The sequence below is a fragment of the Pongo pygmaeus genome, chromosome 6 (assembly GCF_028885625.2).
Source record: "Pongo pygmaeus isolate AG05252 chromosome 6, NHGRI_mPonPyg2-v2.0_pri, whole genome shotgun sequence".
NCBI lineage: Eukaryota > Metazoa > Chordata > Mammalia > Primates > Hominidae > Pongo > Pongo pygmaeus.
In genome coordinates, this window is record NC_072379.2 from 117,202,818 (window position 1) to 117,215,266 (window position 12,449).

The window sequence follows — 12,449 nt, forward strand, 5'->3', positions numbered from 1 at the left end:
TCTGTCACTAATTTTGAAAAAAATAATGTTTGCTTTCGTGATCATTTATTCAAGTATTTCTTCTTCCACTTTCTCAATTACAATTTTGATTATGTTATGTCATTCCATATTGTCTACAGGCAATTCTTGGAAGTGTGATTATTGTGTTTGTACTTTTTTTTCTATTTAGCACTACTTTTCTCAGCATTCTTCATTTCCGTTATAACGTTTTTGACTTCTAGCATTTTCATTAATTCTTTTTTATAATTTTCATCTCTCTCCTGAAATTATCTTTCTGATCTTGTGTGCTGTGAATGTTTTCCAATAGAAACTTTAACATGTCATTCATAGTTATGTGAAACTTCTTCTGGATAATTCGTATGCCTGGGTCACATCCAAATTGAGTTCTAGTAATTTCTTTGTTCTTTTCAGACTCTGTTATTTACTTACCTTTTAGTATGCCTAATAAATGCTTGTTAAAAGCCAGATGCGTTGTATAGGACAATAGATTTAAGTAATTTTTATTCTTAAAGATTAGCATAACTTCTCTTGTCCTAGCTGTTAATATTTTAAATATTTTTAATCGTACATCTATCTATCTATCTATCTATCTATCTATCCATCTATCATCTGTCTATCTATCTATCTATCTATCTATCTATGTATCACATTTATTAACTGATCAGCACCTGTGTGCCTGGTACTGTCCTTTGGAATAAGTTAGGATTATTGAACATATCCCCTGAATATAAAAGAAGTTACACACACAAGATCTTACTCAGGGAGCTCCCATTCTGTTTAGAGAAACAGACCTGAATGAAATAATTTCAGAATATTTACAAAATTTTCTTCCACTATCTTTATGTAAATAACAAATTCTGAAGAGAAAACCATATAAGTGAGCTGGAATAGTGAGAAATGTCCTCACCTTTAGAATACATAGCCACCAGAATCAGGGGATAGGTTTCTATTAGGTGGGGAGAACTAGAACTTCAAGCCTATATTTCTGCTTTGTGAATTTTAGGCTGTTGGGATTGTCAGACTCACAGATCTCATTCATATTAGGGCACTAGAGCCTAGAATGTCTTTCTAAAAACCACATTTCTTAAACATCACTCAGTTTATAAAAATTATTTCTAAGGCTCCATATGAATCCTTTGACATGGACTTTGAGTACTCCCTATAAAGAAATTTGCCATATTCAAAAGTGGATATGTAATTAAGATATTTCAAATGCTAACTAATTGTGCAGTTAAAATTAATTTTGTTATAAAAATTATCAAAAATTTGAAAATTTCAGCTAAAGGTGAATGGCATGTTCTTTCAATGTCATATATGTATGAAGGCCATCCAAGGATTTATCAAGGGCAGAAGCTGACAAATATTTTCTGTAAAGAGCCAAATAGCAAGTCCCTTTTCCAATAAAACTTTATTTATTATTGTAAAACAGAAATCAGGCTAGTTTCAGCCTGAAGCTTGTATTTACTCACCCTTGATCCATGCATAGGCACTTTTGTGTCTTATTTAACATTGATTAAATTTCCCAGAATTTTGATGTTACGTGTTAACTTTTAGAGGTTGTCTGGTATAGATGAAAATAATTTCTTTCCAGTGTATCCAGTATAAATAATAACTCCCCGAAATACAATTTGTTACACTGCAGGAAATTAACCAGTTGTGTATATAATACAATATATACCAAGCTTCTCAAATATATTACTATCCAACAATTTATATGGAATATTTCAAAATAACCACAGACAAAACAAATAGCATGCACATTAAAAGAGTGTGATACTCTAAATCAAGGAATTATTGATATCTGGTTTACTATTCCCTAGCAGCCAAAATAAAACATTTATTTCATCTTGATTTCTCTTGCAAGGTTAATTGTATTACTGACTTGTGCTTTAATTTTGATGAAGGAAGTTTGATATGCAACTCTCCAAAACTGTTCAAACAATCCATATATCAGATAGAAAAGAAGCTGAGAGTTGAGTGTTGTTGTAGGGAATCGTGGAAAACCCTTCATAATCAAAGACAAAAATTTATCTCTGTCTCTGTCTCTTTCATACACACACACAAACACACACACACACAGAAATATACACAAAAATCACATAGAAAAATGTGCATTTTATCAATAGTTTACTAATGTGAACTTTTCCTCCAACTATCACAATTTAAATATGAATAGAAGGCAACACTTGAATAATATCAACTACCCATGGCATCACTAAATGCTACTAAAATGTTATTTCTTTGATTGCTAAAGAAATTAACGACCACCTTGAGTTGTATTTTAATAGCTGGCATGTATTAAATAGCCTAAGAAATAATATTATAACTGACACTAATTTCTATTGTTACATTTATTGCAAGGCTAAAAATAATGTTGCTAAACAACAATTTAAAATACAAGAAACTAAAATGTATTTTCTGTTCTAAAAACATGAACAACTTGGCTATACCAAAAACTTTTCATTAATTTAATTGACCAGTTTTGTAACTGATAACTGGAAATCATGATAGATTTCATTCAAATCCAAGATTACCTGGACTGTTTTCAAATCATTTTTATAGAAAAAACAATAGTACAATAGTTTAAATATATATAATTGTGTTTGTTTATTCGTTACTCCTCTGAGTGAACATTAGTATTCTACAGAGCTCTGGAGCAATATTGAGTAGTGGTCATGGAGATATTTCAGGTCTACTTTCTTCTTTAAAGACTATGCCTTTGTGCACAGCTCCTTTCCTGAGGGACAAGGTGATGTTGGCAGAGCAGCAGACATGGAAATCATGTTGCAGTAACACAGAAAATACAGGAGTTCTTTGGGGAGAGACTGAAAGAAAACATTGGGCTTAATTACAGTTGAGTTAGATATAACAAGGGAGAGGAGGGGTTAGAATAAATATTTGGTATTGATTCATGGGTCATTATGAACATTTCAATAGCTTTTAATGACACAAAATTATAGTTTTACATAAAGAACATTGCACATAAGAAATTAGTGTCCACAAAGCAATCCAGACAGAAATCAATATGTTTAAAGGTATGTTGAAAATAGAATACTTATACCCATGAAAACAAAACAAAACAAAAACAAACAATAATCAGACTCTTGTATTTTGTATAAAGATTTCAAAACATGGGAGAAATAGATTGTTATTACTGCAAATTGCAAACCTTATATTACATTTCTATGTAGGTAAGTTAAATGTTTAGAAAAATGCTCATAGAATTGATTATGTTAATAAGGGAACATCTTAAAACGAAATCAAAAAATTTGGGAATGCACAGGAGATTGAACACACGGCCGTGCTGAGAAAAGAGCCCAGAATAGAAAGTAGTATGACCTTAGGAAGTCATGTGAGCACTATGCTTCTTGGTTTGTTTCTCTGAAAAACAAAGAAGTTGATTAAAGTAGTCATTGGTATGTTTTTTTTTTTTCCATCTTCCACCCTTTACTCCATGCCAATCACTATCACTTAAATCAGAGTCTTAAAATAGGCTGTCATACACTGCCATAGTTGCTTTAATGATTTAATTTTAATTTAATGATTTAATTTTTACACTTAAAAATTATATTGTATTATATCTGTCTGATGATACCTCAACATATTGCATTGTATCTATCTCTTCCTGTATGTCTTCAAAAATATTTTGTTAAACGTAAGAAAAGTTAAACCTAGAAGGAAATATCCTCTCCATAAGTAGTATTTTGTTTCCTGTTCTAAAAACAAAGTAAAATACAATTTTAATGAAACATTTCCAGCACCAGCAATTAGAAAAAATATCTGTGTATCCAACATTCATAATAACAAACCTTAAGATATATCCTTCAGATCAAAATGTTTAAAGATGAATTCCAGTTTAAAGCCCTTAACCTATGAACCTACTATTTCCCACCCTGTGAGGCATCTTTTATTAGAGAAAGCCATTATCCCAAACTTGGAGTGTATCCTTTGCCTCTATGCTTGTTACTCTCCTATGCTGGGTTTTAAAACCAATTTTATTATGGGCCTTTTGAATTATTTTAAAACTTAATGTAACTGTCATTATGCTATATCATTCTTCAACTTGATGCTTTTAAGTCATATTTTTGCAATGAATCTATGGTAAAACATATAACTTCTAAAATGGCCAGAGAGTTCATTACAATTTCTTATGTAAATATAATATGTTATACTTCCTTGTGTAAATATAGTACATTATATTTCCTTGTCTAAATATAGCGCATTTTTCCCATTTGTTACCTATTGTTTCCATTTCATTTAGCATTGATGACATTCATGAACAATTGTTTTCACAAATTATGAACCAATGTAAAACCATGTATATTTATAGAATTCGCTGCACTAATAACATAATAATCAAAGGACCATGTCCTTCCTCAGTTCTTCTAGATATCGACATATTGCTTTCCAAAACAGCTGGAGTAATGAACACTTCCCACATTTGTGTATGAAACGCTCTGTTTCTCTACAATATACTAACCATTTAGTATTGATTTTTCACTGATTTCATTAAGTGTCACTAAATGTCAATAGATGTGCAATAGTATGATTTGTTCTTAATTTGTATTTACCTGATTACTAGAGAGTTTGAGCTTCATCCTTAAATATTTCATGAGGTCCACCAAACAATTCTTAAAGAGGAAATACTATCAATATTTCCATTCAAGTTAGCAATAAAAAGAAATGCAAATGCTCTTTTACTTATGAGTGGATTACATTTTGATAAACTCATTGTAAGCTGAAAATATTGTGAACTGAAAATGCATTTAATACATCTAACTTACCAAACATCATAACCTAGCTCATCTTAAACATCTTCAGAATACTTACATTAGTCTACAGTCAGGCAAAAATCATCCAATACAAAGCCTATTATATGAGAAATTGTTGAATATTTCATGTAATGTATTGAATAGTGTACTAAAAATAAAAAACAGAATGGTTCTATGGGTACTTGAAGTAACAGTAACAAAGTAACAGATTTAATATTGCTTAGTAATAGATAAAATTTCTGCTATGTGATTTTATACCTAGAAAATTCAACAAATAAGAGTATTGTTGCTTATAAGATGTAAAAACACATTTTAAAGATATAGTGACTAAAAGGTATTTTTAGTGAAAGCATAGCCAGATAATTATAGACCTATGATGATAGCAGACTTTAGTGTGTATAAATTTGACATTTAAAATCATTGAAATATGATTCACTATTCACAAAATAATAATGAACCAATTTGCTCATCCAACTGAAAAACAAAAATAAAACTATAATTTTCTTTCACTACAAAAAAACTGCATTCATTAAATTTCCAAATAAAAATTTACACAAATACAGACAATAAAAAACTGAATTAAAACACAGTTATGATTTATATTATTTTTTAAACAATAAAAAATAAAATTCAGAGAGCTTGAAACAAATATTTTCAGGTCATCTCAATATTTTAACAATGTACAGGAAAAAACTAAGAGAAACGTTTGAAACATATCATTATAAAATGATTAATGTACATAATAAAAAGAACTACCACAAGCAAGACAATAGACTATTAAGTAGAGGAATTGCACAAGCAATTCACAGAAGAAGTAACTCAAATGGCCTATGAGCATATGAACAATGCCAAATACCTTTAGTAATCAGTAAAATGAAGTTAAAATAACCAAAATATCTAATGGTTTGCCCACCATGTTATCACTCTTCATTTGTTAATATTACATTTAACAGTATGTGGGGAAAATCATACTTTCATAAAGTTCTATTAATATGTTGTAGAGGACAATTTGAAAGCCCTCAGAACTTAAATGTAAATATTCAAAATCAAACAGTTTGATTTCCTATGGAAATATATTTACATTTAGACAAAGAGATATGTAGAAATGTTTAATTGCATCTTTTACTGTAATAATAAACTATTGGATATTAATGTAATTTTATTAATAGAAAAATGGTTAAGTGATTTATGGCACATCCAATTCAAGCAGATGTTAAATGTGATATAGCTGTTAAACATATTAATCTTTATTGTAGTGACCTAAAAATATGTTGAAAACACTCGTACTGAATAAAACAAATATAATGAGTAACAATGGATTTTTCTGAGAAAAGGACTGGAATTATGAATAAGGCTTGGTGAGAGAGATTTTGAACTTTCTACTCTGTACACTCAATTTTTAGAATAACTTTTAATCTACCTTTGTATTACAATACATGTACATTAAAATGCTCAGTTTCAAAAGATATATCTGAAACTATTCATGAACAATTTAGATAAAGTTAATATTATCTTGCAACTCTGATCTTGTGTATATTATCTGATAATATTATTCATGCAACCTGTAAGAATCAAAAATTCAACCCTGATAACTTTTGACTCATTAATTTTAACTTTTTATTTTGAGATATTGTAGATACATAAGCAGTTATAAGAAATAATACAGATAGCACTCATATGTCCTTCACCCCCAATGGTAATATTTGCTTAGCAATGGACTCATTAAATTTTATATCAAAAAAATGCTTAGTGTGTTTCTTTACAGGAAAAATGTGTTTTCAATTACTTTCCCAAGTTATAAAATGACTTTGGATTAAAAATAGAGGTACATAGATTTATATCTTAGCTTTTGGTAAGGATTTTTGTATGTATTCAAATATTGCAGGAAGATATTATATGAAACCAATTTTCTTTAATTCGAGTTATCAAAATTTCAATTGTGCACCACTATTAATAAAAAATATATAAAATGCATATATGTGTTAGAGTACTAACAATAGTTAAATTACAGACATAAAATAGAAAAATGAGATGAAAAATAAGTTAACATATTTAGCAAATATTGTTTATTGTACCTAAATATGATATGAATTTTATTAAAAGTATTATTTTATGCTTTTTAATATGCTTATTTATATTTGAAAATCTTGTTTTATTCTTTTGAAATAAAGCAGTTCAAACATGCATACCTGTTGGAATTGGAAAAGGAAAAAGTGTCTCCACAAAACAAAGCACCTTATTTCTGTGTTTTTCAATGTGTGTATATGTGAGTACTTATTTATCATCACAAAAAGATGGAGGTTGAAGGCAAAAAAAAAGAAGAGCAAATTGATAGAATGAAGTCCCAGAGGATGTAGAAGAAAGAAGTGTTCTGATGCATAATTCTTGGCTAGGAGGAGCACTGCTTCACCTGAAAGAGAAGAAAGGGGATTTTGAAAGACAGGTAGATGTAGAGGTTGTGACTACTTCACTTTAGACAAAGTTTCTCATCTTACATGAGAAAAAAACAAATGCTGGCTTTCATCAGATTTAAGCAGAAAAAGGAGAATCCACCAAATCTATAGTTTATCCATTTTTTGCAACAGAAATTTAATTTATAAAGTTTTAATAGGCCAGATGTTTATGGCTTATTGTATTATAATTGTTTATTGGTTCCATTTCTTGTAAGCACAGTTACTTGACGAGACCGAGATCTTCATAATCTATATTCTAATGAACTGTGTCCTAACAACACTGATGTCTAAACAGAACTGGAAGTTTAACATTACAAGATGAAGATTTCACATATTCTTTTTTTTTTTTTTTTTTTGGTCTGCATATACACTCCTGTTTGCTTCATTCGTCACAAGTTAGATTGTTTGAAGGCACGTGTTGAAAGATGTTTATTATGAACCAAAACCTGTGAATGGAAGAGGAGGAAGCAGGATTGTGCAGAGAAAGAAGTTCAAGAGCTGTGCAGGCTCAACAAACCTCAATCAACTTAGTGGGCAGCTCAAAAGTGAGATTTCTCATCCCAGATCCTGGTTTGGGTGGGATGGCCAGGACTTTATATCCCTGCTTCATTTAGTCACTCCATGTAAGCTGCCCTGGGAAGGACGTGACTTCTGCCAATGCTGTAGCTGAGGCAGCCCTTAAGGAAGCAGCTACAGAGCTCTGTGATTCTATCTTTAGAGCATAGACAGAGCATATCCACCAATTGTTGACCTATGAAGTGTTATATATATATTGAATATGCCTAGTCAGGCTACATCAATTACATTCCCTAGCTAAATATTAGAACTTGATTTTGCTATCGTTTGCACGTTGTGTCCTCCTCTCCACCCCATCTCCTACCTTTCAGTGCCAAAACCAAAATACGCTAAATTATTCCCTAAATCACATCAGGAAATTTGACTCTCAAAATTCAAGAAAAGGACATACAGTCCTCCCTTTATATCTGAGAGTGCCACATCCATGGATTCTGCCAATTGCTGATCAAAAATATTTTGGAAAAAAATGTTACAAAATTCCAAAAAACAGAACTTGAATTTGCTGTGTGCTGAGTATGACATTGAATTCATGCGATGAAGCAATGTTGGGCATTGCATTAGCAGTTATAAGTAACCTAGTGATGATCTGAAGTATTCAGGAGGATGTGTATAGGTCATATGCAAGTACAACACCATTTTATAAAAGGGACTTGAGCATCCAGATACAAAAGGGACTTGAGTATCTGTAGGGGTTCTGGAACGAATCTCTCATGGATACTGAGAGACAACTGTATTCTCATAACACAGAGGTGACTTTGGACTCAGCGATTAAGTAATCAGAGTCAGACATATTAACAAACCTGGACAGAAAACATAAAACCAGGACACCATATGGACCTATAGAATCAGGCACTCTTAGGGTCAACAGGGCACATGTATGTTAAAATAAACAAACAAAAAGTTCCTCAGTTTGACTGGAATGACTAAGAAACCCCTGTTCCATAATAATCTGTATATAAGTTATGAAGAAGTAAGTTCTGAAAGTGTAATTAAGCATGGAGATTTGGGACAGCTGATAAAACAGAACAACCTGATGGAGGTTAGTACAGTTGCCTTGACCTCTTTCCTGGTGGCACTTTTGGATGGAGATGACTTTTGCCTCCCATATGCTATAAAAGAGCACATATAGCATAAAAATATAATACAGAAGTGAGAGTAATATGTACAAAGGAATCCAATCTGTGCCAGACATGAAGTAACTTGACCAGGAAAATGTCAGAAACAAGACTGGGATGTAAAAGGTGAGTAAAGCTCTCAGGATAAGGATTTGTATCTATGCTCACCTTGGTTCTGTCTTGCACATATCAGGGCATCAATAAATATTTATGAGAAGGAGTTACAAGGAAAGTAGAACAGGTAACTAAGTTCATGAAGAAGTGGAGGTAGCACTGACTGCAGGTACGTGGCAGCACCCATCTGCTGTACCGATGCTCAATGGTGGATTGGACAGCAAATGTGGGAGGCAAAAGTCATCTCCTTCCAAAAGTGCCTCCAGGAAAGAGGCCAAGGCAACTTTGCCAGGACTACTCCTAACCTCCATCAGCAGGCTCACCAGCATATCGAGTTTCCTAGTTTAACAAGAAAGCATCTGCAAATGTGTAGAGAGATGATTGAACTACATTTTATGGTTTAAAACAAACATTGAATATTTCTAATAAAAAATGAATTCATATAATGTCTGTTATGCAACCTTGGCCGTTTGTGTTTACTACACATTTCCTTAAACGTGCCAGAACAGAAATATTTTCTGTAAACACTTAATTACAGAATATTTTTGAATTGACCCGAATTTTCAGTAAATTAAATGTGAGTAATCTATGCATTTTTAAAGATTCAAATGTTTTATTTAGCTCTAATTATTTAGGCAGAATAAACTTGAAGGTAACAATTTAATACATTAATTTTCTATTTCAGATTACAAATTCCTTGCTTACTCATAGCAAAAAATTTGAAACATAATTATGTAATAATTGCCTTAAATTTGTACTTTATTTTTCCTGTGTCATTAGAGACTTGATGTTATTATGGCATTCTGTAACTAAAGTTAAATATTTTACTTTAACAGAAAACTCATGTTAATCCTCTTTTCCTAAAACATCTTTCCGTAAACACAAATTTTCTTCCCTTCCCCTTGTTTTATTCTTTTCTTCTCTCAGATTCTGTTTTTCTCTCTCTCTTATACAAACACACACAGCTCACAGACACACAAAGTCATTTTGTTACTATATAGTAGAAGGAGTACTCATTTTAATTCCAGGGCATAGCCTATTGTATTAGTCAGGGTTTTCTAAAGGTGCAGAAGTAACAGGTTAGATGTGTATATGAAGGGAAGTTTATTAAGGAGTGCTGACTCACACAATCACAAGGTGAAGTCCCACAATAGGCCACCTGCGAGCTGAGGAGCAAGAAAGCCAGTCCAAGTCCAAAAAACTCAAAAGTAGGGAAGCCAACAGTGCAGCCTTCAGTTTGTGGCTGAAGGCTTGAAAGCTCCTGGCAAACCACTGGTGTAAGTCCAAGAATCCAAAAGCTGAAGAACCTGGAGTCTGATGTTTGAGGGCGGGAAGCATCCAGCATTGGAGAAAGGTAAAAGCCTGAAGACTCAGAAACTCAAGTCCTTCCACATTCTTCTGCCTGCTTTATTCTAGCCACACTGGCAGCTGATTAGATGGTGCCCACCCAGATTGAAGGTGGGTCTGCCTCTCCTAGTCCACTGACTCAGATGTTAATCTCCTTTGGCAACACCCTCATAGACACACCCAGGAACAATATTTTGCATCCTTCAATCCAATCAAGTTGACACTCAATATTAACCATCAAACCTATTAATAACACTGGGTGCATGTATCAGGCAGCACCATGTTAACTAAAGGCTTTGCTTTAATCCCATAAAGTCCTCACAGTAATTCCAGGAGCAAACATTGTTGTTCTTTTCTCACAGATGAGGAAAATGAAACCCAGAGTGTTCCAGTGATGGGCCTCGATTCACTCAGCTTCAAGTCGGCCAGACTCCAATGTGCAGGCTCAGTCAGGTGCATGTACTGTTTTCTTGTCTATGAAATACTGAATATTTTTAGAGGAAGGGAGGAAATAGAGACAACACTTCTGCCTTGTGGCCTGGTGGTGTACACACATGCCTCTCCATTGTAGAGTCTGCTCAATTCTACCTAATACCCAACAGTGCATTAGAAATGACCGGGGATGAACTCAACAAACATCAAAGTTTTCAGGTAGTGACACCTAGTCAATACAACATGACATTTTGGGGAGAATTCATTGTAAGATGAGATGCGATAAAGTAAAAACATAAAATTAAGGTAAAAACATAAAAGTTAACAAATAAAATTATAAAAGAAGACAGGGAACATTTTATTTAAAAAAGAAAATGCTAAAAATATTGATTTCTGTCTTACCTTTGCTAAAATGTCTATAAATTGTATATCTTGAATATAAGAATGAAGGATTCTGAACTAAGGCAAGATTATTAACATGATTTTTCATACCAGAAAATAAAGCATTTTCTTAAATCAAGAAGAATACTATATTTTAAAAATGTAAATAACACCTGCCAAAGGATATTCATATTCTGCACTTTTTTTAACAGTCTAAATTTAATTAGTTGAATCCCTCTAGCCTTATCTATAAAATGGGGATAATAGTTAGAGTCTTACTAAGGATAAGGGCAAATTAAATTAGGTAATATATGAAAGAACTCAGCACTACACAAGTCACTGGTACCATTTATTGGTATATACTATAAATGATATACAGTGTTTGTAGAATTTATTATAAATTACAGAATTAAATTTTGGGTTTAATTCTAATTACACATAGATGTAACCCTAAATTACATTCCAGATTTCTGCCAACATAAATGTACAAAACTCTCGCAATTATTTTGATATATAATCTATTTCTACCCTAGTCAGACTTGGTATTTGTCTTTCTGGATCATGCTGGGATATGATTCTCATTGTGGACAGAATAACAACAAGAAGACCTTGAGAATAAGCATCCGTTTGTGAGCCCCAAGGTAAGGTTATAGTATAGGATCTTCCGGTAGGGAAAGACTGGTGTCAGAAACAAAAGAAGAAACTACTTCTACTGGCAAGGGAGGTTCAGGGTGACTTGGGGTTGAAGATTCTCAGCTTAATTTGTATCCAATCCAATGAAATCTTTTCAATTATGAGTATCCCATTCTTTCCCAAGCAATATCCTAACGTTTACATGAGAGAATTGATGAGGCTGCAAATTCGACTTCTGTTATACTTTTGCAACCCACTCAATTAAAATTTATGTCTGATTTTAATTAAGACCAGGCCTGTAGCTATAAACAATAAGGGTTTATTTTAGTACTGTTATAGAATTTCTGCAGTTATCTGACTCTAATTTGAGCTGTGACAGGGCTGAGCTTGTTGTTTTGTTTCTGTAAATAACCCAGTGCACTCCTTGGAGTCATCCTGACTACAGTCAACAGTTGAGAGAAGCAGTCGCTTGGTGCCCCAAGGAACTTGCTTCATCAACATAAAACAGAGGCAGTAATGTGATTAATCATGATGGCACTACATGTTGTGGGTTAGCTCCATCCATTTGCCACTTGTAAGGAGCTCAGTGCTGTGTTCTCTACCAGAGACATAACCAAGCCAATTTC